This window comes from Chiloscyllium punctatum, chromosome 6 (assembly GCF_047496795.1).
Source record: "Chiloscyllium punctatum isolate Juve2018m chromosome 6, sChiPun1.3, whole genome shotgun sequence".
NCBI classification, from domain to species: Eukaryota; Metazoa; Chordata; class Chondrichthyes; order Orectolobiformes; family Hemiscylliidae; genus Chiloscyllium; species Chiloscyllium punctatum.
The window spans coordinates 110,504,771-110,531,257 of NC_092744.1; the positions used below are offsets into that span (position 1 = coordinate 110,504,771).

A 26,487-nucleotide genomic window follows, 5' to 3' on the forward strand; every position below is an offset into this window, starting at 1 on the left:
AGGAAACAGACCCTTTAGTCAAACTCGTCCACACCGACCAGATATCCCAACCTAATCTAGTCCTCCATGACAGCAGTTGGCCCATATCACTCTACGCCCTTCCCATTCATATACCCATCCAGCTGCCTTTCAAATGGTGACAGCTTGTAAAATTACACCACTTCCCTGACAGTAGATTCCATACACGCACATGACAAAAGTTGCCCCTTGGGTCTCTTTTATATCATTCTCCTCTCACCTTAAGCCTATGTCCTCTCGTTCTGGACTTCCTAACCCCAGGGAAAAGGCCCTGTCTCTGTGTCCCATCCACGCCTCTCATGATTTTATAAACCTCTCAGGTGACCCCTAAGCCTCCTACCACTCAAGTCACAATGGGACCTGGCTGATTGATGGCAGCTTCAGACCAATAGGGAAGTTGGTGTAATCCTCCCGCCAATGGGACTGAATGAGGGGTGTGGCCAGCAGGCCAACACGTGACCATGAGCTGTGCAGGTGCAATGTCACTGTGAGGGGGGACCCAGTGAGTGTGAAGGGAGTGGGAGAGACAGCAGAGACTGGGAGAGAAATTGAGTTTGTGGACTGGGTGGGTTGATAAACACACGATGTAGGCTGCTAGACCTGAATTACAAACTCCCAGTAAATGAAAACCAAAGGAATTGCGGATGCTGTAAATCACAAACAACAACCAGAAGATCCTGAAAATGCTCAGCAGGTCTGGCAGCATCTGTGAAGAGAAGTCAAAGTTAACATTTCTGATCCAATGACCCTTCGTCAGAACTGATGTTCCTGAGAAACAATGTCGGTTTATATGTAGAAGATAGGGGTTAAGGAGTAAATGATAGGTGGTGATAGATTCCAAAGAACGTAATGGGAGCAGTTGGACAAAGGAGTGGATAACGATCTGGCTGGGGGAGGGTGAATAGCTGTTTATGGAGACTGTTAGTGACTAACCATAGGTAATGTGTAATTGCAGGCGATGTAATAACAGGGCCTGGTCTATGGGATCGGGGCTAGGACACTAGTAAGTAGGAGACTTAGGACGTAAAATTATGGAATCCAATATTGAGACCAGAGGGCTGAAGGATCCCCAGGTACAAGATGAGGTGATGTTCTTCCAGCTTGTGTTAAAGTGTGGCGCTGGATGTGCACAGCAGGTCAGGCAGTATGCAAGGAGCAGGCGAATTGACATATTGGGCCTAAGCACTTCTTCAGGAATGTGAGGGTGGGGAAGAGGACAGATAATAGGATGGGTGTGTAGGGCTGGTGGGAAGGTAGTTGGGAAGGCGATAGGAAAATGCAGGTGGGGGTAATGGTGAGAGGGTGGAGTGGATAATTGGGAAGGAAGATGGAAAGATGGGACAGTTTGAGGGCGGTGCTGCGTTGGAGGGTTGGATCTGAGATAAGGTCGAGGAGAGGAGATGAGTAAATGTTGCCATGTTGTTGAAGGGTCGCTCCATCCCACCTATTATTTACTCTTTTACCCCTTTCTCCTGCAGTCCAAAGATGTGTAGGTTAGGTGAATTGGCCAAGCTAAATTTCCCGTCGTGTTCGGGGATGTGTAAGTGAGGTGCGTTGTTCAGGAGAAATTTAGAATAATAGAGGAGCGGAATGGGTCTGGGTCGGATACTCTTCAGAGGGTCAGTGTGGATTTGTTGGACCGAATGGCCTGTTTCCACATTGTAGGGAGTCTAATTTTCCCAGCTGCCATCGGTTCTGAGGAAGGGTCACTGGACCCGGAATGGCCCTTGGTGTGTGCAGGAGCCGGAAACTGGGAAGGGGGAGCGGCAGCGGAAACCGGGAGAAAATGATTCAGTTTAGACTGGGGAGGTTTTATTTACATGTCTGTACAGGGTGTTAGTCCTGAATTAGAACTCTTGGTCCCATGTTTACAGCAAATGGGAAAACGGCTGTGGGCCTCAGTCAGTGATAGGTCCTGGGTTATGGACGTCCTTTTTACTGGGGGCACGGTACAAAAGACAATAGACAATAGATACAGGAGTAGGCCATTCAGCCCTTCGAGCCTGCACCGCCATTCAATATGATCATGGCTGATCATTCCCAATCAGTATCCTGTTCCAGCCTTATCTCCATAACCCTTGTCTCCACTATCTTTAAGAGCTCTATCCAATTCTTTCTTAAATGAATCCAAAGACTGGGCCTCCACTGCCCTCTGGGACCGAGCATTCCACACAGCCACCACTCTCTGGGTGAAGTAGTTTCTCCTCATCTCTGTCCTAAATGGTCTACCCCGTATTTTTAAGTTGTGTCCTCTGGTTCGGCACTCCCCCATCAGCGGAAATATGTTTCCTCCTGCCAGAGTGTCCAATCCTTTCATAATCCTATACGTTTCAATCAGATCCCCTCTCAGTCTTCTAAACTCAAGGATATACAAGTCCAGTCGCTTCAGTCTTTCTGTGTAAGGCAATCCTGCCATTCCAGGAATTGACCTCGTGAACCTATGCTGCACTCCCTCAATAGCCAGAATGTCTTTCCTCAAATTTGGAGAGCAGAACTGTACACAGTACTCCAGGTGTGGTCTCACCAGGGCCCTGTACAGCTGCAGAAGCACCTCTTTGCTTCTATACTCAATTCCTCTTGTTATGAAGGCCAGCATGCTATTAACCTTCTTCACGACCTGCTGTACCTGCATGCTTGTCTTCATTGACTGGTGGACAAGAACACCCAGATCTCTCTGAACAGCCCCTTTACCTAATTTGATACCATTGAGGTAGTAATCTGCCTTCCTGTTCTTGCCACCAAAGTGGATAACCAGACATTTATCCACATTAAACTGCATCTGCCATGCATCTGCCCACTCACCTAACTTGTCCAGGACACCCTGTAATCTCCTAACATCCTCAAGACATTTCACCCTACCACCCAGCTTTGTATCATCAGCAAATTTGCTAATGTTATTGCTGATACCATCTTCTATATCATTTACATATATTGTAAAAAGCTGCGGTCCCAGCACGGATCACTGCGATACCCCACTGGTCACTGCCTGCCATTTCGAAATGGAGCCGTTAATCACTACCCTTTGTTTCCTATTAGCCAACCAATTCTCTATCCAATCTAGTACTTTGCCCCCAATACCGTGCGCCCTAATTTTACTCACTAACCTCTTGTGTGGGACTTTATCAAAAGCTTTCTGAAAGTCCAGGTACACTACATTCACTGGATCTCCCTCGTCCATCTTCCGAGTTACATCCTCAAAAAATTCAAGAAGATTAGTCAAGCATGATTTCCCCTTCATAAATCCATGCTGATTCTGTCCTATCCTGTTACTATTATCCAGATGTGCCATAATTTCATCCTTTATAATAGACTCCAGCATCTTTCCCACCACTGAGGTCAGACTAACTGGTCGATAATTTCCTGCTTTCTCCCGCCCACCCTTCTTAAAAAGTGGCACAACATTAGCCACCCTCCAATCCTCAGGAACCGACCCCGATTCTATTGAACTCTGGAAAATAATCACCAGCGCATCCACGATTTCCCGAGCCACCTCCTTCAGTACCCTGGGATACAGGCCATCAGGTCCCGGAGACTTATCAACCTTCAGACCTAACAGTCTCTCCAACACCAAATCCTGGCAAATATAAATTCCCTTAAGTTCAGGTCCTTCAGCCACTGTTACCTCAGGGAGATTGCTTGTGTCTTCCCCAGTGAACACAGATCTGAAGTACCCATTTAATTCCTCTGCCTTTCTTTGTTCCCAGTAATATATTCCCCTGTTTCTGTCTTCAAGGGCCCAATTTTTGTCCTAACCATTTTTTTGCCTTGGACATACCTAAAAAAGCTTTTACTATCCTCCTTTATATTCTTGGCCAGTTTACCTTCGTACCTCATTTTTTCTCTGCGTACTTCCTTCTTACTAATCCTCTGTTGTTCTTTAAAAGCTTCCCAGTCCTCAGTTTTCCCACTTATCTTCGCGAAGTTATACTTTTTCTCTTTTAACTTTATATGTTTCTTTACTTCCCTCGTCAGCCACGGCCGCCCATGTCTCCTCCTGTCACAACGGTACAGCAAGGTGCATGGACATGTCCTCTTCCTGGGTGGGGGAGGGGTGATTTGAAAGAGGAGCATTTACACATCAGACACATACCAGAGAAACATTTGTCTTTCAAATTCATCCTGCACTGGCTGAGATTTGTTTTGTGAATTCTCTTTATGGGATATTAAAGGAGAATAATTGAGGACGGGATCTCAAAAAAGCAGATTTCTGCACTCAGCGGAGTCATCAGGATCTGGATATCATTAGCATTTTACTGTGGAAGGAGAAGGGGTTGTCTGTTCTGTCTCTGGGAAAATATCTCCAATACTTTTGTGAAGCAACTTGCAGAAAGATGTTCAAATTTGTGGTTGAATCCCCCATGGGCGATTTGGCCTGAGTGGGAACACAGATTTGTCCAGATTATACCTAGTCTCTTTGCAGGAACTGTCAGATTTAGTCCCAATCACTCACTTCATGATGTTAACCTGTGAACTCCGAATTTTCAACACCCTGCAAAATTCTCATTAAAATTCTTTGTGAACTCAAATTCCAGCACATTTTCAGGTGGAATGTTCCAGGTTCTGACAACTGTCTGTTCATCCAGAAAGTGCTGAGGTCCATGTTGACTCTGGGGTTACAAAGGGCTGAGCTGAAAAATGAGATGCAGTTCCTGAGCCCCCATTGTGATGCATTGGAACAGGACAGGAGGCTGGGGGCAGTGTAGGTGTGAACAGACGATGAAAATGACAGGGCTGCACTGAGTGTTGCTTGACTCAATGAGTGTGTTTTGGAGTTGGGTGAAAACAGAGGGAGGTGAGATAGGGAGAAGGTGAAGCTGAAACTCTGGTTTAGTTCAGGCCATTGAGAAATTCACGTGGTCCCAATGGGAACAGCCAATTTGTAAGTGATACCTGCAGAGTATTTATTAAGTTTTTAAAATATAATGTATCAGCTTAAGTAAAGATTGGGGCTTTTGATATATAATGGTAATGTTTGAAGTGAAGGAAGGTTGAAAGCTCTTTTAAATTCTCTTAATGGGAGTAATTAGCTGAATCTAGAGAGACGTTGTGACAGGAGCCCTCAGACCCGTGGGGTGCTCCTCTTGTACAATGTGGGAAATAAGGGATACTTTCAGTGTCCCTGACGGCTCTGTGTGCAGGAAGTGGGCCCACCTGCAGCTACTGGGAAACTGCTTTTCAGACCTGGAGTTATGAGTGGACTCACTGTGGAGCATCTGTGAATGTTATTGACAGCACGTTTACTGAGTTCGTCACACTGCAGGTGAGGGTTATACAGGCAGAAAGGGAATGGGTGACCATCAAACCAAATAAAAGGCTCAGGAAGGCAGTGCAGGAATCCCCAGTGATCATCCACTTCTCAAAAAGATACTGAATTCTGCTTGGGATTCTGTTGGGGGTGAATGCGTGGAGTGGCTTCTCGGGAAATCAGCAACAGCCAGGTTCATGATACCACAGATAGCTCTGCTGTACAGAACCGGAGGAAAGACAGTGGCAGGGCTATAGTGACAGGGGAGTCAATGGTCAGGGGTACAGGCAGGCACTTCTGTGGCCACAGACATGAATCCAGGAGAGTATGTTACCTCCTTGGTGCCAGGATCCGCGATTATCATGGAGCAGCTGCAGGACATTCTGGAGCTGGAGGGTAAAGCCAGTGGTTGTGGAACACACCGATACCAATGACATCACTAAACAAAGGGATGAGGTCCTGAAAGCTGGATATAGGGAGATCAAGGATACAGGAAAATGTAGCTCCTGAAATAAAATAATGTCAGACTTACTCACAGTGCCATGTGCTCGTGAGAGCAGGACTAAGAGGATAGATCAGCTGGACGTGTGACTGGCGAACCAGAGAAGGGTTTAGATTCTTCAGGCACTGGGACCGTTTCTGGGTGGGTCCTGTACCAGCCTGACCGGTTACCCCTGGGCAGAGCTGGGAGAAATCTCCTGGTGGAGGCTTTTGCCAGTCCCATTGGTGCGGTTTTAACGAGTCTAACAGGGGGATGGGAACTAAATTGTAGGGTTAGATGGGTCAGATTCAGGACAGGGAATGGGAGGTAGAATATTAATGATGTAGTCAGCGGCTCAGAAAGTCAAAGGGAAGGAGGATGAAATGAGGATTGAGTCCCTCTTCATCCATCAGTCCTGCCATCCCAGGAATTATAGTCAGCAAAATATGGAGCTGTACTGCTCTCTGTCTCTAAGTGCTTCAGCAAAATGGGGGAAATCCACAATAAAAACAGAAAGTGCTGGAGATCCTCAGCCGGTCGGGCAGCATCTGAAATAGTGACAGATGCAGGAAACATTGCAGCCTTGAAGAAGTTTTGAGATGATCACACCAGGTATGATCACACCAGGTACTACAATATCGGTTACATGCTGAGTGCCAGAACGTGGGACGAGAATTAATAGGTGCTTGATGACCAGCATGAATACGATGGGGCTGGAAAGGTGACGTTTCGGGTCAGGACTATTCATCAGGGCTGACAAAGGGTTCCAACCCAAAACATCAACCTTCCTGCTCCTGTGATGCAGCCTGACTTGCTGCACTTCCTCAGATCCACATTGTATGGACTCTTGACTTCCAGCATCTGCAGCCCATAACTATCTCCACATCCCAGGACTCAGGCTGGTGACCCTCCTTTACTGTCTCAATAACCAGGAGAGCCTTCCTTGGGAAAGGGGAACAAAGGTATACACAGTACTCCAGGTGTGGTCTCACCAAGGCCCTTCCAGAAAGGGATCCCTGCTACTGTACACGAATCCTCTCACTAGGAAGGTCACCCATCATTTACATTCTTCACTGCTTCCCACTCCTGCCTGATTCTGAAAAGAGGGAATCACAGAGAAACATGGAATCAAATGAAGTCAGAGTCTCTGGTATAAAACTGTTGAACACAATGCCCCCATCTTCTACATACTGGCCATCAAGCACACGTGCCTGGTGTGATAATCTAACCACTTCTTCAAGGCTGCAATGTTTCCTGCATCTGTCAGTGTTTCAGATGCTGCCAGACCTGCTGAGGATCTCCAGCACTTTCTGTTTTCTCTGTTGTGCAGTACTGAAAGGGGGGATTTGCAGTTGAGAAATTCAAATGGAACTTCATGTTCAGTTTTGATAGTTACTTGATCCATGCCGATCTGAATATCATTTACCTTATCTGGATGGAAAGGTGGTGCATTCTGTCCGTGGACGAATATTTCAAATGTCAGTGTGATTGGGAAAAAAGTACTGAGACAGTGAAGTCCATGTTAGCGTGGGGACTGTGGAGAGAGATTTCATTGGTTTTTGAAAGTCTAAAAAATCATGGCACATTTCCCAGGAACAGTTAAGCCACTGGGTTTTGTATGAGGACAATTAACCATGAAACAAGAAAGACAAAAGGATTCCTGCATCATGGAAAAAGCTATGAAAATGGGATTGTTGTAACGGGGTAAATTATCGATCATTAATTGTAATCCATTGGCGTTGTCATGTCTGTTCCAATGCCGTGGGGAAACACTGGAAATGTGATGAATGCAATGTAGGTTTCAGTTATTAAACTGGAAAAGGTGCAGAAGAAATTTACAAGGATGATCCCAGTGCTCAGGGATCTGAGGTACAGGGAGAGGTTGGACAAGCGAGGGCTTTTTTGTTTAGAGCAGAGGAAACCGAGGGGGAATATTTTATAGAAGTGTATATGATCATGAGAGGCGTGGGTAAGATGAATGCACTCCGTCTTTGTCTCAGGGAACCAAGGACTGGAGGGCATCAGTTTAAGGTTAGAGGAGAAAGAATAAAAGGGAAGCTGAGGGGCAACTGTTTTACACATAGGGTGGTATGTATATGGACTGAGCTGCCAGTGGAAGTGGTTGAGGTGGGTACACTAACAACATGTAAAGGCATTTGGACAAATACATGGATAGCAAAGTTTCAGAAGCAGATGGGCCAAGTGCAGGGAAATGGGGTTAGCATGGATGGACATTCTGATCGGCATGGGCCATTTTGGGCCAAAGGGCCTGTAGGATGCTGTAACTAAGTGCATTTGCGATTTCTCCCACGAACTCTGTTGGTATCCTGGGATGTATTCCATCAGGGGAAGGAGACTTGTCTACCTTTAGCGCCATTAGCTTGCCCAGCTCTAACTCTTTCATGATAATAGTCGTTTCTAGATCCTCACCTTCCTCAGTCTTCTTATCAATTACTGGCATGTTCTTCGTGTTCTCCACTGTGAAGACTGACTGCTGTGTCCTCATCTTCCTGAACCCTGCTGGATAGGAATTACGAGGCACAGAACTCCGAGAGGTCGTCTTTGAGTATTTATTGATGAGACATGGTAGTTACCTGTGTATTCTACGTGCAAAACGCCTTTAGGCAGCATCAGGTCCGATGCACGGCTCCCATTCTTCTACCTTTGTGATTTGTGACTTTGCATCGAGACTGTCTGTCTCTCAGGATTATCTCCATGGCAACAACAGTTTAAAAAAGTCTTGTTCAGTTCAACTCTGTGGTTAAACCACACACCCCTCCCCCCACCCTCCCCCCACACCCCCGTGGCTCCCTCAAGTATCTGACAGGCACTTCAGTTTCCGTGGGGCTGTCTATCAGGATTCTGATGTGGAGGAGCCGGGGTTGGGGTGGGATGGACAAAGTTAAAAACCACACAACACCAGGTTATAGTCCAACAAGATTATTTGGAAGTACAAGCTTTTGGAGTGTGCTGTGATTTTTAACTTGATCAGGATTATCTCTCTGGTAACTGTTAAATGCTTCAACAATTACAGAGGCCATATGTTCCCCAAACAATAGGTTTCCCTCTAGCAGGGTAAACTGCTATTCTGGCCCTGGGCATTGCTACTCCTCACTATTTATACCCATTCCCATCAAGCTTTCAGTTGACCTTTGAAGTTTTTCTAATCTCCTAATTTCTCCTTGGTCATTGCCAATTTGTATGCCTTCTATTTCAATTTGATAGACTCCCTTATTTCCTTAGACACCCACGGCAGATTACTCCTTTTCCGACAGTCCTTCCTTTTCACTGATATATAAACCTTTGCTGAGCATTTCAAAAAATTGCTTTGATATTCCTCCACTGTCTGTCAACTGTCCCACCGTAAAGTCTTTGCTCCCAGTCTACATTACCAACTCCTGCCTCATCCTATTGTAGTCTTCTTTGTTTTAGCACAGGAACTTGGGATTGGATTTAATCTTCCCGCTTTCCATGTGTGTTCTAAATTCAACCAGATTTATCACGCGTCTTTTGTCAGATTACGAGGTGAGGCGATGTTTCGTGGGTGTTTTGGTTTTCATTATCAGTGACCTTGGCTTTGTAATAAATTACAGAGTAGATATTCACAACAGAGTATTCTGGACAGTGTGAATGTACCACACAGTCTATAACCATAAATCACTGTTACCCCTCAGTTTAAAATTGCAAAATCATTATCTTCTTCACACTTCCTCACTATCTCAGTTTTGAATACTATTCCACTTGACTATCCTACATTTTCCGAAAATCTCCTTTGGTGAAGATGGTGAGTTTTGGATTCATCTTTCTGGTTATTACCGTAAGAAGATAAGCCCTGGGCACAGGAGAGGCAATGCAGCCCTTCGAATCAACTCCACCATTTAATACCATGATGATTGAGCTCACCTCGGTCTCAGCTGGATTTTCCCGCCTGCTCTCTCTCTCTCTCTCACCCTTCAGCTCATTGCAAATTAAAAATCTGTATCTGTCCATTAAATTTGCTCATTGTCTTGGCATCCACTGCGTTTTGAATAGGGAATTCCACAGATTCATAACACATTGAGATTGGTACATTCTTCTTCATGAGAATAGAATAGAATCCCTACAGTGCAGAAGCAGGGTATTCATCCATCGAGTCCACACCAATCCTATAATTCAGATTCACCCATTCCCAGTATTTCCCATGGTTAATGGCTTAACCTGCACATGCATGGACACTGTGGTTTAGCATGGCGAATCCACCTAACCTGCACATCTTTGGACTATGGGAAGAAACTGGAACACCGAACAAAACCATGCAGCCACTGGGAGAACGTGTAAACTCCACACAATCACCTAAGGCTTGAATCAAACCAGGGTCTCTGAAGCTGTGAGGCAGAGGTGCTAGCCACTGAGCCACCTCTGCCTAAAACTGCTTCCCCTTATTGACCCCTCCACCCCGCAATTGACTGAATCTATATTCCTTACGTCAGAAACTGGGTTGTCTAACCAGATGTCTCAGTAAAACCTAGTGACAAGCCATATGTCCTGCCTGTCTGAATGGGGATCCTATACACAACACCCTTCCACCCCACACGTTCCATTCACTTTCCAGAGACAGGGCTCCAGTGACTTCATGGGGACTGTAACTCCCATAATTCCTGAGGCAGGAACCACAGGTGTATTGGGAAAGCCGGCACTGTATATGTACAGAATGTGGGTGGGTTTTGGACAACGTGTTTTGGGATAATTGGGGGAAAGTATTTCACACTGTGATTGGCTAGAGGAGGAAAGTATCTGCTTGTAGTATTGATCAGTTGGGGGTCAAAGTGTCACTACACCCTCGTGGAACCACTCTCCATCCCCAGTTCATTGTAATGCTGGGAATAAACTAATGGGAAACAAGGAAGAATCTGACCCATTCTCCCAGCCTGAAGGTTCCTCTTCTGTCCAGGATCTGCCACCTCCCTTTCTGTTTCCTTTTGTTTCATTCTGCTCTTACATTATTGACTTGCAGCAACTGAAGGGAAAGGAAGTGAACGCAGAAAGGGTGCAGAGTCTAACCAGGGACGGGAAGTGGTGGCATGGATCTGTTTATCAGTAACTCCATGAGAATGTAGAGGGTGTACATTAGGGGCAGCAGATTCAGAACGGTGGGAGAGAGTAAGTGGGCTGGTGGGTTACAGCTTTGGGGGAAGAAAAGGGTAAACGATATTCCAGAGAAACTAGAATTGTCTGTTCTGAATTTCTAATCTGTGCATATTCCTTTACACAGGGTGCTAGATGATGAAGATTTGCAGACTGAAATCTCAAAATCACGTGCAGATTGTGATTATGTTAACCAGCATTTGAAGAACCAAAGATGGAGAATCACTTGTCCAAAATCCTGCAACACTCCCTCCCAGCATTGTCTTTCTATCTGCGCCAAATGGACTGTGAATGGTACAAGACAGCAGTTCACAACCATCTTCTCAATGGTACCTAGTGATGGGGTATAAATGCTGGCTGAGCCAGTGATGCCCATATCCTGGAAATGGGTTCTATCTCTCGTTGCTGAAACCCAGTTGATGTTACTGCAGGATGATGAGGGACGCTGAGTGTGTCCTCCAGGTAGAGCACCATCACATTCCCCCTGCCTACACCCAGCAATAACACAGCAACATCACTGGTATAAAAGACAGTGAAGCCCAAGGAGGACTGAAATATCGTTCTTCAAGGTGAAGTCATGAAAGGGGATTGGAACAGAGCAGGAACAGGAGACTGAGCTGGATGGTCAGCTGTTTCCCATTGAATGGTGGAGCCAGATTCAAAGGTTGAATGGCCTTCTCCTGCTGCTATCTCCCAGGTATGTATATAGCCATGGAGCCCGGTTAGGAAGAAGTAGTCAGGGCAGGGATTCTGCAGGAGATTGCACTTCCACCTCCGTTTTCAGTGAGGGATGGTTTGATGGATTTTATTTAACATTTGTCTTTAACGCAAGGTTTGTGAATTTGTTATTTTTTTGAAAAGTACAAGTTTATTCCACAATAAATAAAACTTAAAGAATCGAAACTATCTGCATATGACAGTTTTTAAAATTTCAAATGCCCTTTTAAAAAAAATCCTGTCTACTCCCAGACCCCATCGATTTTCAGTTACTCAAACTCCAGGGAAATATTCCTTCCCTCTTTGATTTAACTACTTTCAGTTCTTGTTCTGTGAGCTGTGAAGCATTTTTCTCCCATTTCTCCGACCCAGAAGTGTTATCTCTCACAGCTGAGCAACCTTCCCACCATCAACATCATTATTCCATTATTTTGTTTTTTGTTAACGTATAATCGCCAGCAGTAGCACACCAGTGTCATCAGTTGAATATTTACAAACAAAGCCCATTATGGGCAAAGCAAACCATTACAAGTGACAGAGTGGGAAGGGACTAAATCAAAGTAGAGTTGGGGTTGAGGGGGTGGCGGTGGCGCTAGAGATAATGCACTGTATCCCCTGCGGTGCCCACCTCTATCTAATGGCATAGAGAGCATTGATATACCCCACATGCTCCTCCTCCAAGGAGACGCTGAGAATATTCTTTATCCTCAATCATAGAATATAATCCCTACAGTGTGGAAGGAGAGCATTGGTCCATCAAATCCCACCAACCATCTGAAGAACATCCCGCCCAGAGCACTCCATCCCTGTAACACTGCATTTCCCATGGCTGATTCACTTAGTCTGTAAATTCTGAACACTGTGGACAATTTATGACGACTGATCCACCTAACCTGCATATCTTTGAATTGTGGGAGAAAGCGAGCGCACATGGAGGGGACCCCCACTATTATGGGCAGAATGTGGATACCCCAAATAGGCCGTTGACCAAGGCTGGACTCTAACCTTTTACCTGGTGCTGTGAGACAGCAGTGCTATGATCACAATTTAAATGAATACAGATGAACCCTGTTCCTTGTCACATTGCTGTGTGTGGTGACCTACTGCCCAGAGAGGCATCCTGAGGTTCAGAAAGTGGCAATATAAATTCAGTCAACTCCAGCCCAGTTAATGTGGTTAACAACAGCAACATCAATACTCCAACAGTGTCATCATGTACAAGGTCCACTCCTGACTCTGATGGACAGTAACTGCAGAATCAGAGTCCTGCAGTGATGTGTGAACTCTACACCACACAGAGCAGGGGGATGACTACTTCCCTGTGTGCACTCACTGGGCTCTCAGTCGTGTTGAGTCTCTGCAAATCCCTTGTCACAGAGAGGGAAACATCTCCTACCCAGTGTAAACCCGCTGGGGTCTCAGGGAGTCAGGATGACTCACTGAATCCCCTCTCACACACTGACCATCTGAATGGCCTCTCCCCTGTGTGGGCTCACTGGGGTCTCAGCAGGTGGTGCATTTGAGTGAATCTCTCCCCACATTGGGAGCAAGTGAATGGTCATTCTCCAGAGTGAGCTCGCTGGTGTATCAGCAGATCAGAGGACTGAGTGAATCCTTTCCCACACATGGAGCAGGTGAAGGATCTAAATCCATTGTGACCCCTCTGGTGCCTCAGCAGATTGTAAGATCGAGTAAATCCCTTCCCATACGTGAGGCAGGTGAACAGCCTCTCCCCAGTGTGACTGTGTCAGTGAGTGTCCCACTGGGAGGGGTAAGTAAATTTCTTCCCACAGTCCCCACATTTACACAGCTTCGCCCTGGTCCCGTTACATTGGTGTCTTCCCAGATCACATGACCGGTTAAATATTCGAAACTAGCCTAACATGGGAATGATTTCTCTGAGCTAGGAATGCTGCTTTCCCCTTTTATATTACTGATAAGGATCAGGACCTGCCGAATTGGACGACTCTGCAGTTGATGTGATGTTAACACTGAGTTTTCCATCTGTGAACTCTCTCTCTCTGTGAAACAAGTTTTTCCCTATCATTACTGCAAATCCCAACACCAGCTCTCCCTTCAGCTCTCCTGAATGTCTAAATTTGGACTAATGCAATGACCTCAGGAATGTGCTTTTCTCTCACTTGTAAATTGGAGCCATTTTGAATAAATTTATACACTTTCCCAGCAGAACTCATGCCTACTCTGTCATTTACGATTTGTAACCTCTGGGAAATTTGTTACCATCTTCGATGACCGTTATAATGCTCTGCCCACTTCTCTGGAGCCAGGATAAGTCAATTCTAACAATAACCAAGAGATTGGATCTAAACAGAATGTCCCCACAACAGTAGGCACTCTGACACTCAGTGCCCATCATTTAAGTTCTTTTTCTTAAAGCCCCTCATGTGTCTGGCAATCTGGCAATGCAGTTGAAGATATTTTATACAGTAACCTTTCAGTCTCAATTGCCGGTTCCAGTCCATGAAGCAGCCAGTAACACGCCATAGTGACTTGAATTCTAACAGCAGCATTGCCTTGGCAGAAGAGATTGAGGAGAATGAAGCTGTCTTCTCTGGACTATCTAAACATGAAACACTTCAAATGAACAAAAATCTTAAAGAGATCAATAGGGTAGACACAGCATGGATGTGTGCCCTGGCTGGTGTGTCTGGAATGAAATCAGCACTAACTGTGGTATCTTTACCCAGCATCCCCTTTAGCTCCATAAATGTTTAACATTTATTTGCTGCTCTAATTCCACTCTCTTGATCACTCCCCTTTGTACCTTCTGTAATCTTGGCAGCCGTGCAAATTGATAACATTTGATTCAATCCATCCCAAAACCTCTCTGTATCTGTGTCTCACTTTTGTTCACTGAGACCCTCATTCAATCTGACCTCTTTACAAACCCTGCCCTGATATTTCCTGAGAGGGCTCAGAATAAAATGTTCACAGAATTGTTAATGCGGAAAGGAGGCTGCTTAACTCATCAGCTCTCCAAAGGTAAGAGGGCTGAGAGGTAAATAAGAGGGGTGTGTGGGGTTGGTGGGATGGGAACTCTGAAGGAAATAGGTAGATGTCGATGGGAGGTTATGATGAGAGGTTGGAGTGGATAATTGGGAAGGAAGATGGACAGGTGGGACAGTTGAAGAGGCCAGTGTCGAGTTGGAGGGTTGGATCTGAGATAAGGTGGGGGGAGGGGTGATGAGCAAACCTTGATGCCGTGTGGTTGAGGGGTCCCAAGATGGAAGATAAGGTGTTATTCTTCCAGGCGTCGGATGGCTGGGATTTGGCGATGGAGGCAGCCCAGAACCTGCATGTCCTTGGTGGAGTGGGAGAGGGTGTTGAAGTGGTCGGCCACAGGGTGGTGGGGTTGTTTGGTGCATGTGTTCCAGAAATGTTCTCTGAATCAAGGTGGCGTCCTGACTCCCCAATGTAGAGGAGACCACATCGAGAGCAAAGGATAAAATAGGTGAGGTGTCTGGACGTGCAGGGAAATCTCTGCTGGATGTGGGAGGATCCTTTGGTGCCGTGATTGACGTGAGGTGAAGGTGTGGGCACAGGTTTTACACCTCTTGAACTGGCAAGCAAAGGTGCTGGGAGTGGAGGGTGGGTTGGTGGGGAGCATGGATCTAATGAGGGAGTCGCAGAGGAAATGGTCTTTGTGGAATGCTGAAAGGGGTGGGAAGGGAAATATATCTCTGGTGCGGTCTGATCGAAGGTGGTGGAACTGGCAGAGGATGATGTGTTGTATCTGGGTGGAAGGTGAGGACTGGGGGGTTCTGTCCTTGTTGCGGTTGGAGTTGTGGGGTTCAAGAGTAGAGGTACAGGAAGTGGAGGAGATACACTGGAGGGCATTGTTGACCACATGGGAGGGGAAATTGTGAATCCTTGAAAGAGGAGGCAAATTGATATGTTCTGGAGTCTTCTTCCAGCTTGCATCAAGTTTCACTGGAACACTGCAGTAAGCTTGAGACAGAGATGTTGGTCAGGGAACAGGCTCGTGTGTTAAAGTGGCAGGCAACTGGAAGCTCAGGGTCTTTTTTGCAGCAGAACGTAGATCATCAGCCACCATTTCCACCACCTCCACTGAGATGCTGCCAGACACAGGTTCCTGTCCCCTCCATTAACAGCGATGCACCCTCCCAGCAAGATCATTATACACTCCTTTGTCTTTCCAAATGTTCCTGTCTCTCAACCTATTATTTACTCTTTATCCCCTATCTGCTGCAGTCCAAAGATACGCAGTTTCGGTAAATTGGCCAAGCGACATTTCCCGTAGTGTTCTGGGATGCACAGTTTAGGAGCATTAGTCAGGGGAAATGTAGAGTAATAGGGTCGGGGAATGGGTTTGGGTGGGATAATCATCGGAGGGTGGGTGTGAACTTGTTGGGCCGATGGCCCTGTTCCCACACGGTTGCTGGGAAAATTTAGAATTCCTACAATCGGATCTAAGGAAGGGTCACAGGTACCGGAATGACGCTTGGTGTGTGAAGGAGATGGAAACGGGAAAGGGGAAGTGGCAGCGGAAACAGAATGAAATGTATCAGTTTAGACTGGGAGGGGTTTAATTACACTCTGTTCAGGTCGCTCGTCCTGAATTAGAAACTCCTGCTCCCACGTTTGCAGCAAATGGGAAAATGTCTCTGGCCCTCAGGCAATGATAGGTCCTGGGTTATAGCCGCCATCTTTATTGGGGGCAAGGTACAGCGAGGCGCATGGACATGTCCTCTTCCTGGGTGGGGGCGGGGCGATTTGAAGAGGAACATTTACACATCAGACACATACCAAGGAAATATATGTTTTTAATATTCATCTTGCACTGACTGTGAGCTTTGTCTTGTGAATTTTTTTTTTATCAGATATTAATTGAGAATAATTGAGACCGGGATCTCAAAAGCATGTTTCTACAGTCAGCGGAGTCATCAGGATCTGTATATCATTGGCATTTAACTGTGGAACGAGAAAGGTTTGTCTGTTCCGTCTGTCGAAAAGTAGCTCATATTTTTAGGTAAAAACAATGTCCTGTGGCCCAACATTTCAACTCCCTTCCCACTCAGCAAGGACATGGAGGTCCTTGGCCTCCTTCACCGCCGCTCCCTCACCACCCGACACCTGGAGGAAGAACGCCTCATCTTCAGCCTTTGGACACTTCAACCCCAGGGCATCAATGTAGACTTCACCAGTTTCCTCATTTCCCCTTCCCCCCACCTCACCCCAGTTCCAAACTTCCAGCTCAGCACTGTCCCATGACTTGTCCTACCTGCCTATCTTCCTTTCCACCTATCCACTCCACCCTCCTCTCTGACCCATCACCTTCAGCATCACCCCACTCACCTATTGTACTCTTTCCTACGTTCTCCCCACCCCCACCCTCCTCTCATTTATCTCTGCACCCTGCAGGCACCCTGTCTCTATTCCTGATGAAGGGCTTTTGCCCAAAACGTCGATTTTACTGCTTCTCGGATGCTGCCTGAACTGCTGTGCTTTTCCAGAACCACCCTATTCCAGACTCTCATATTTTTGTCAAACAAATAGAAAGATGTACAAATTCATGGTTGGATCACCTTTGGGGTATGTGCTCTGTTCTGGGCCGTGCAGCCCGGGAAGGAGATATTGGTCTGAGAGGGAACATAGATTTATCCAAACTACACCTCGACTCTTTGCAGGAACTGTCATGTCTCGACCCAGTTAAACCACTTCATGACTTTCACCTGTTAACTCCTTATTTTCAATTCCCTGTAAATTTCCCATTAAAATTTCTTATGGACTCAAATTCCAGTAACTTTTCAGGTGGAATTTTCCAGATTCTGTTCATCCAGAAATTGCTGAAGGCCATGTTGACGCTGAGTGCTGCTTGGCTCAATGAGAATGTTTTGGAATAGGGTGAAAACAGAGGGAGATGAGACAGGGAGAAGGTGACGCTGAAACTCAGTTTTAGTTCAGGCCATTCAGAATTTCACATGGTCCTAATGGGAACAGCCAATTTGTAAGCGATACTGCGGAGTATTTATTAACAGTTTTTAAAGTATAATATATCAGCTTAAGTAAAGATTGGGGCTATTAATTATAATGGACATGTTTGAAGTGAAGGAAGGTTGAAAGCTCTTTAAAATTCTCTTAATGGGACTAACTACCTGAATCTAGAGAGACATTGAGACAGGAACCCTCAGAACCGTGGCGGGCTCCTCTTGTACAATGTGGGAAATAAGGGACGCTTCCAGTGTCCCTGAAGGCTATGTGTGTCGGATTTGTGTCCATCTGCGCTACTGGGAAACTGCTTTTCAGACCTGGAGCTGTGAGTGGGACTCACTGTGGACCATCTATGATACTGAGAATATTATGGACAGCACGCTTCGTGAGTTTGTCACACTGCAGGTGAGGGTTACACAGGCACAAAGGGAATGGGTGACCATCACATCAAGTTAAAGGCTCAGCAAGGGAGTGCAGGAGTCCCCAGTGATCATCCCCTTCTCAAACAGATACTGTATACCGGTTGGAATTCTGTTGGGGGTGAATGAGTGGGGTGGCCTCTCGGGGAAATCCGCAACAGCCAGGGTCATGACACCACAGATAGCTCTGCTGCACCGAACAGGAGGAAAGACAGTTGCAGGGCTATAGTGACATGGGATCAATAGTCAGAGTAAGGGCAGGTACTTCTGTGGCCACAGACATGAATCAAGGATGGCATGTTACCTCCCTGGTGTAGGATCCGTAATAGCATGGAGTGGATACAGTGAGTTGTGTAGCTGGAGGGTAAATAACCAATGGTTGTGGAACACACAGATATCAACGACATCGCGAAACAGAGGGATTAGGGCCTGAAATATATATAAAGGAAAATCAGAGATATATTAAAGTGAAAAGTAATAATGTCAGACTTACACCCAGTGCCATGTGCTAGTGAGAGCAGGAACAAGAGGATAGATCAGCTGGATGTGTGGCTGGATAAATGATGTACCAGAGAAGGGTTGAGATTTTCCAGGCACTACGACCGTTTCTGGGCTTGGTGAGACTTGTACCAGCCTGACTGGTTACCCCTGGGCAGGGCTGGGAGAAATCTCCTGGTGGGGTGATTGCCAGTTCCATTGGTGAGATTGTAACTAGTCTGGCAGAGGGTTGGGAGCTAAAGAGTGGCTTAGATGGGCCAGATTCAGGTCAAGGAACGGGAGATAGAGTATTCGTGATGCAGGCAACAGCTCAGAAAGACAAAGGAAGGGAGAATTAAACGAGGATTGAGTCCTTTCATCCATCAGTCCTGCCATCCCAGGGGTGAGAGTCAACAGAATATGAGGCCTTTTAAATGTCTATGACTCTAAGTGCCTCAGCAAAATCGTGGAAATCTGAAATAAAAACAAACAAAAATAATTGCTGGAGATCCTCAGCAGGTCTGGCAGCATCTGAAATGGTGACAGTTGCAGGAAACATTACAGTTTTGAAGACGTTGTATAATGCCATCCCACATCGTCCACTACTCCAGGCAAAATGTCCTCAGCCCATCCTTATGGGTCACATGTTTCAATAATGGCAGCACCCTTATAAATCTTTTCTGGACTTTTTCAGGTTTCCCAACATCTTTCCTATAGCAGGGAGACTAGAATGTAAAGCAGTCTGGGCATTCCAAAAGTGGCTGAGCCGATAAACTGTACAACCAAACCATGATCTCCCAACTCCTAAACTCAATGCACTGCCCAATAACAGCTAGCATAGCAAACACCACCTTCACCGACCTGTCTACCTTCAGCCCCATTTTCAAGGCACTATCAAACGACTCTGCACAGTGTATTTGTTCGTCAACACTTCCCAGGAACTTGTTATTATGGCGCTGTTTCCTATCTTCCTGAAATCAGGGAGACTAGAATTGAATGTAGTATTCGAAAACCGCCCTCACCAATGCCCTGTACAGCCACAACGTGACCTCCTAACTCTTATACTCAGTGACAGAATCCATACAGTGTGGAAGCAGCCCATTCAGCCCATGAGACCTTACCAACCATCGGAATACCATCCCACCTGAACCATGTGACCCAGCATTACCCACAGTTAATCCACCTAACCTGCACGTCTTTGGATTTTTTGAGGAAACCAGAGCGCCCAGAGGATGCCCGTGCAAACACACAGAGGGAGAATGTGCAAACACGACACAGAGTGGAATCGAACCCAGGTCCCTTTATTGATGAGTGCACAGACCAATAAAGGTCAGCGTCCCAAATGCAGTCTTCAGCACCCAGTCTCCCTGAAACTCGACTTTCCAGGAACTATGCAGTTCTGAGCTCTTCAGAGGAATTGAAAGTGAGGAGGAGAAAACAGGAACAGGGTTGAGTTGTAGATCCATAAAATAACTCTCTGTTCCCCCCTCTCTGTTTTCCTCCCTCTCTGTTCCACTCCACGTTCTCTGATTCTCCCCTGCCTCTGCCTGTCCTCCCCTGCCCCCATCTCTGTCCTCACCTGTGCGACCACTCTCAATCCCCACATTCTCGCTTTCCCCCCACACTCTCTGCTTACTCTCCCCTCCCTCTCACCTAGTTCTGTATACCCCAACTACAGGGAAAGAATCTTGTCTATTTGCCCTACCCATGACCGGCTGATTTTATAAATCTCTATAAGTTCACCCCTCAGCCTCCGACGCTGCAGGGAAAACACCCTATCCAACGGTGGCAACATCCTTGTAATTCTTTTCTGATCCCTTTCAAGTTTGAGAACATCCTTCCGATAAGAAGGAGACCAGAATTTCTGGAATATTTCAAAAGTTGCCTAATCAATGTCCGATACAGCCACAATATGACATCCCAATACCTATACTACATTCTCTGACCAATAAAAGAAAGCAAACCAAGTGCCTTCTTCACTATCCTATCCACCTGTGACTCGACTTTCAAGGAACTATGAACCTGCACTCCAAGGTCTCTGTTTCGCAACACTCCCCAGGAACTTGCTATTAACTGCAAAAGTCCTGCTAAGGTTTGCTTTCCTAAAATGCAGCATCTCACATTTTTGTAAATTGAATGCCTCAGCCCATTCGCCCATTGATCGAGATCCCATTGTACTCTGAGGTAATCTTTTTCACTGTCCACTATACTGCCAATTTTGGTGTCATCTGCAAACATGCTAACAAAACCTCTTATGTTCACATTGATCTAAATGGCAAACAGTAGTGAATTCAGCAACGATCTTTGTGACATTCCATTGGTCACAGGCCTCCAGCCTGAAAAGCATCACTCCACCACCACTCTCTGTCTTCGACCTTTGAACCAGTTCTATATTCAAATGGCTTGTTCTCCCAGTATTCCATGAGATCTAACCTTGCGAACCAATCTCCCATGAGGAGCCTTGTCGAACGCCCTACTGAAGTCCATGAAGATCATGTTCACCGCTCTGCCCTCATCAATCCGCTTTGTTACTTCTTCAGTAAACTCAGTCCAGTTCATGAGACATGATTTCCCACGCACAAGGTTGTTATTGATATTCAGGACTTAACTCTGTACATTGGGGTCTGCGTTGCCCAGTTATAGGAGTTAATATTCTGGATAACTTTCACGTACAACAGCTTTGTGTTAGTGACTGCGTATTGAGTCTTGTTAATAACACCAACACAGGTGAGTTCCTTTTGAAAGGCAGTCCCTATATCCCTACCCCCTCCCACCTGCTCTGTCTCCTCCATCCCCACCGTAGACAGTAAGTACGAGGAGCTCATGGAGTTTCCATGTGAGTGAGGTTGAGCAAATCTTACTTTCTTTCGACCACCCCACTATGAAATGGTGGTAGTGTCCTTTTCTCTGGACCAAGAGGATCGGGTTCAGAGTTTGGTAACAGCAGCTTTGAAGAGGATGATTAGAAAACATGCCCAAGCCACCAGGCCATACTGTCTCCCAGCTGTCCCTGCCTGAGTCTCCAAACAGAACCTTCCTGTAGTTTCTCTCCTGTCAGACTCTCCCATTGCTCAGTTTGTCCAGTATTCCCTCCTGCTGCTGCACTGCTCCTGTCCCTCACTGATCTATCCATCCCCCAGTGTCCTCCACATTCATTCATTGTTTATAATCCCATTATTTCCCGTCCTCCAGCCCCGCCCCCTCCACTCTATTGGGCAGCAGATGATATCAATCATCCAGGCTCCTGTGTGATCGAGATCATGTTCCGTAGGAAGGGAGATCAGTGCACGGGCGCAGTGCTGGCCAGTTGTTGGCGTATGTGCAGGGCGGGTCAGTGCCAGGGAGGGAGGCTGTGGATGTGTGGGATTAATGTGTCATTAGCAGCTCCCTTCCTTCTTTCTTCTGAGGACACGACCCAGGGAATAGCCCTTTGCCTGGTGTCCTGACGATTGGTCAAAGTATCAATGGGGGAGCATTTTGCAGCAAGTTGTCAGAATTCTTATGAATAGTCAGGATTGTTATGGAAAATGACAAGGATGGGCCTCCAATTAGAGTTCTAATTTGGTTAATTTTAGTTCAACCAGATATGATTTGGCCTATGTGTGCAGAATGGTTCTCATCAGAGAATGGGGGTTCTGGGAGATGGGGGGAGGATTCAACAACACCCTGGAGGCTCCAAGTCAAACTCATTGATTTGGTTCTTAGTCTACAGACAGCAGCTCGGAAACTGAATTGAAGGCGAGGAGAGAGATTGTGAGAACTGGGTGTGGAGGAAAGGAGGAATGAGATTGGTTTGGATTTCAGTTAACAAGAGAGAGAAATTGTGAGACTGAGATTTAAAGCTTTGGAGGAACAAACAAACTACAATTTAATACTATCATTGTCTTATAAAGTTCCATCCTGTATTAACAATGGTGACTTATTTTTTTCTGTTGTCGGGTACGGAAAGGGTGGATTTGCAGATGAGAAATTCAAATTGAACTTCATGTTCAGATCTGATGGTTACTTGATCTGTGCCGATCTGAATATCATTGGCCTTTTCATCTGGAAGGAAAGGTGTACATTCTGCCCGTGGGTGAATATTTCAAATCTCAGTGTGACTGGAAAAAGTACTGAGACACAGCCAAGTCCATGTTACAGTGCTTTGTGGCTTTGAATGGAGGCTAGTTGTCAGGATTATCCCCGTGGCAACGGCAGTTTAAAAAGTCCAGTTCAATTCAGCACTTTGTGTTTAAACAACACACCCCTCCCCAACACCTCCGTGGCTCAGTCAAGTACTTGACAGGTGCTTCAGTTTCGGTGGGGTTGTCTGTAAGGATTCTCATGTGGAGGAGCCGGTGTTGGAATGGGGTGGACAAAGTTAAATATCACACGACACTAGGTTATAGTCCAACAGGTTTATTAGGAAGCACTAGCTTTCCAAGCACGATGTAATCTTTAACTTTATCAGGTTCATCTCTTTGCTGACAGACTTCTTCAGATAAGTACTTCAACAATTAAATAGGCCATATGTTCCCCACACAATAGGTTTCCTCGAGCAGTGTAAACTGCTATTCTTGCCCTGGGGATAGCTACTCATTTGTAGACCCAGTCAAAATCCCAGCAAGCTTTTTGTTGATCTTTAAACTTTTTCTAATCTCCTAGTTTCTCCTTGGTCTTTGCCAATTTGTATGCCTTCTATTTCAATTTGATAGACTCCCTTATTTCCTTAGACACAAATAGCAGATTACTCCTTTTCCTACAGTCCTTCCTTTTCACTAATATACATAATTTTGATGTGCACTTTCAAACATTACTGCCTCATCCTGTTGTAGTCTACTTTGTTTAAACACAGGATCTTGGGATTGGACTTAATCTTCCAGCTTGCCGTCTGTGTTATAAATTCAACCAGACTTCACACATATTCTTAAAGTGCCTCTTTGGATTCATCCTAATCTTCTCAGCCAAGGTTCTTTCATGTCCACTTTGTCGCCCTCCTGATTTCCATCAAAAGTAAACTCCTATATCCCTTATTGTGCGCCAGGGACTCCCTTGATCCTAGTTGCCTGTGCCTGAGCCACGCATCCCTCATTTTTTCCAGTCAATGCCTAAATATCTCTTGTCATCCTGGGTTCCCCATTCCTGCCAACCTTGCCCTTCACCGTCACAGGAACATATAGACCTTGAACTCTAGCTATCCCAAGTTTAAAGGCTTCCCACTAGCCAGCGGGCCATTTACCTGCAAACAAATTAATCCAGTCGACCCCTGCAAGATCCTGTCCAATCCCATCAACATTCCCCTTGTCCCAATTTAGAACTTGAACCTGTGGACCAGCTTTGTCCCTCTCGAAAGCTATTTGTAAATTAATAGGACGATTGTCACTGGTCCTAAAGTGCTCCCCCACTGTCACCTCAGTCACCTGTCCTGCTGTTTCCCAAGAGATCTTCGAGTTTTGCCCCTTCCCAAGTAGGACCCTCTACATACTGCTGGAGGAAACTTTCCTGAATTCACTTATCGGATTCCACTCCATCAAATCCCTTCACGCTCTGGCAGTCTCAGTCTGTTACAAAACTTAAAATCCACTCGTATGACAACCATATTGCTCCTGCATGTCTCCCTTCTCCCTGCATATTTGTTACTCAAATTCACGTTGACTATTTGGAGGCCGATAGTACAACCCCGGTGACATCATCATCCACTTCCTACTTCTTAGCTCCACCCGCGAAGCCTCACTGGATGATTGGTCAGTTATTTTATCTCTGATTACTGCTGTGATAATCCCCTTAATCAGAATTTCAACTCCTCCTCCCCTCCTTCCACCATCCCTATCCCGCCTAAAGCTCCTGTACCTGATGCGTGAAGCTGCCAGTCCTGACCCTCGCTTAGCCATGTTTCTATAAAGGCTATATTATCCCAATCCCATGTTCCTGTCCACGCCATTAGTTTATTGGTCTTACCTGCCAGCCCTCTTGCACAGAAATAAAAGTAGTTTAATCCAACAGGCATTCCTTACTCCTTATCATGTTCCAGCCTGACCTGTCTCTTCACTTTATTGTTTCTGATTACTGTATCTCCTAACAGCCTCGTTGTTGCCTCCCTGATCATGACGGTATTGCTCCTCGCCAATATAGTTTAAATCCTCCCTTGTAGCATGAACAAAATTCGCCAACAAGATACTGGTCCCCTTCCCAGTGCATGCACTACCTGTCCCTCCTGATCAGGTCAACTCTGTCACAGAAAAGACAACAATGTAAAAATCTGAATCTCCCTGCCCCCCACCCCCGCACCAATTCTTTAGTTACTTATTTATCTGCCATATCCTCCTGTTCTTACTTTCATTTGCTCATTACAATGGAAGTAATCAGGAGATTACCACCGTCAAGGTCCTGGTTTTGAACTTTTCTCCCAGCTCTCACGAATCACTCTGTACGACCTCATTCCTACATCTATCTGTGTCATTTGTGCCAACGTGCATAATGATTTCTGGCTGCTCCCCCTCCCCCTTGAGAATGTTCTGCAGCCGCTCGGAGACATCCTGGACCCTGGCGCCTGGGCGGTAACTCAACATTCTGGATTCCCATTTGAGGCCACAGAATCTCCGATCTGTCCCTCTAACAATCGACTCTCCTATCTCTAAGGTCCTATTAACTGTTACCCTTTCCCACTGTGCCCCAGAGTCAATGGTAGTGCCACCAACCTGGCTACTGCTGCTTTCTCCTGGAATGTATTTTCCCTGAACAGTATCCAAAACGGTGTACTTGTTTTCACGGAGAATTGCCACAGGGGATTCTTGCATTCTCTGCCTACTCCGTTCGCCATTCCAGGTGGTCGCCAACTTCCTCTCTGTCTTGAACACAACAGGGAGCAAGGACTCCTGTTGGATTAAATCGCCTTTATTTAAATGCAACAGGACAGATAGGTAAGCCTGATGTACTCATAGCATGGATCTTAACGCGGGACTGGGATATTATAGTCATTACAGAAATATGATTGGGGCAATTTCTTGGGTGTGATCACAACACGAAAGCTCTTATCTATGAAGTTCTCAATATCTCAGATGATCCTGAGGGCATCCAGCTCCAGCTCCCGAACACAGTATCCCAGGAGTTGCAGCTGGGTACATTTTCCACACGTGTAGTAACCAGGGACTGTGGAAATTTCCCTGAGCTCCCCACATCCCGTAGGAGTAACGTTCAACAGTCCTAACTGCCATCTCCATTGCTGCAAGACTAAAGTTGAAAGGACTTTATTTGAGCTTGCCTGTAGTTTTCGCTGAGCTGCTGCTGTCCAAAACCTCTTGAGCCAAACATTACGACTGACTCTGCTACCAACCGCATGTCTCTCTACCCCTTCACATTTAGTTTTGGTTAGGGAAGGAGGGAGACACTGCAGTGATGTAGCACTTGGGCATTAAGTACTCCTTGACACCTGGCTGCTGATTACCTGCTCTCCATCCAAGATCACTGATTGGCCTTGGAAGATGTCTTACTGAGATTTTCCTTCTGGTAGTGCTAACTGCGCTGATGCTAATCTTCACCCCGACAGCCAATCTGCGTTGTCACAGTCCCTTGGTCCTTTCTGTTTAAGAGTACTGCATTTATTTATTCCTTGAATCCGTTGACTGCATTCCAGACTGTGTCTCACTCCACAGCGAGAGAGGTTGATGTTGCAGTGAATACAACGCTATTGTAAAAATGATACAATTCGACATAGGGACAACAGTATGTCTATCCGCTCACTGAGTCTGCTTTTCCACTCAATTAGGTGAGATCGATTTGATAATCCCCATTCCACTTGTCTGCATTTTCCCCATCAACCTTGTATGAAAATCAATCTGCCTCAATCCAAAAGATATTTAATGAGCCAGCCTCAACAGCCCAAAGAATTTTCGAAAATGATTTCCCTCTCACTCATGTGAGACTTGGTGGTCTTTAACCCCATGCGGTATTTCTAGCACTCTGTTTGAAAGTTGTATCAATATTAGATGTTATCCTGTCCTATCACACCTTCTCTGTGGCCAAAGGCAAAACAAAAATGAAAAGTTAAGAGACTG

General features: G+C 45.9%; 1 long non-coding RNA gene across 1 annotated transcript in view; it reads left to right on the plus strand.

Moving 5' to 3' along the window:
• LOC140478542 (uncharacterized) overlaps positions 1–16,514 on the plus strand; it is a 28,973-nt gene extending 12,459 nt beyond the window's left edge. The window contains exons 3-4 of the long non-coding RNA XR_011960800.1: positions 10,996–11,565; positions 16,448–16,514. This is a non-coding gene — a long non-coding RNA (uncharacterized lncRNA). The remainder of the gene's footprint in view (positions 1–10,995; positions 11,566–16,447) is intronic.
• Positions 16,515–26,487: the final 9,973 nt, after the last annotated feature.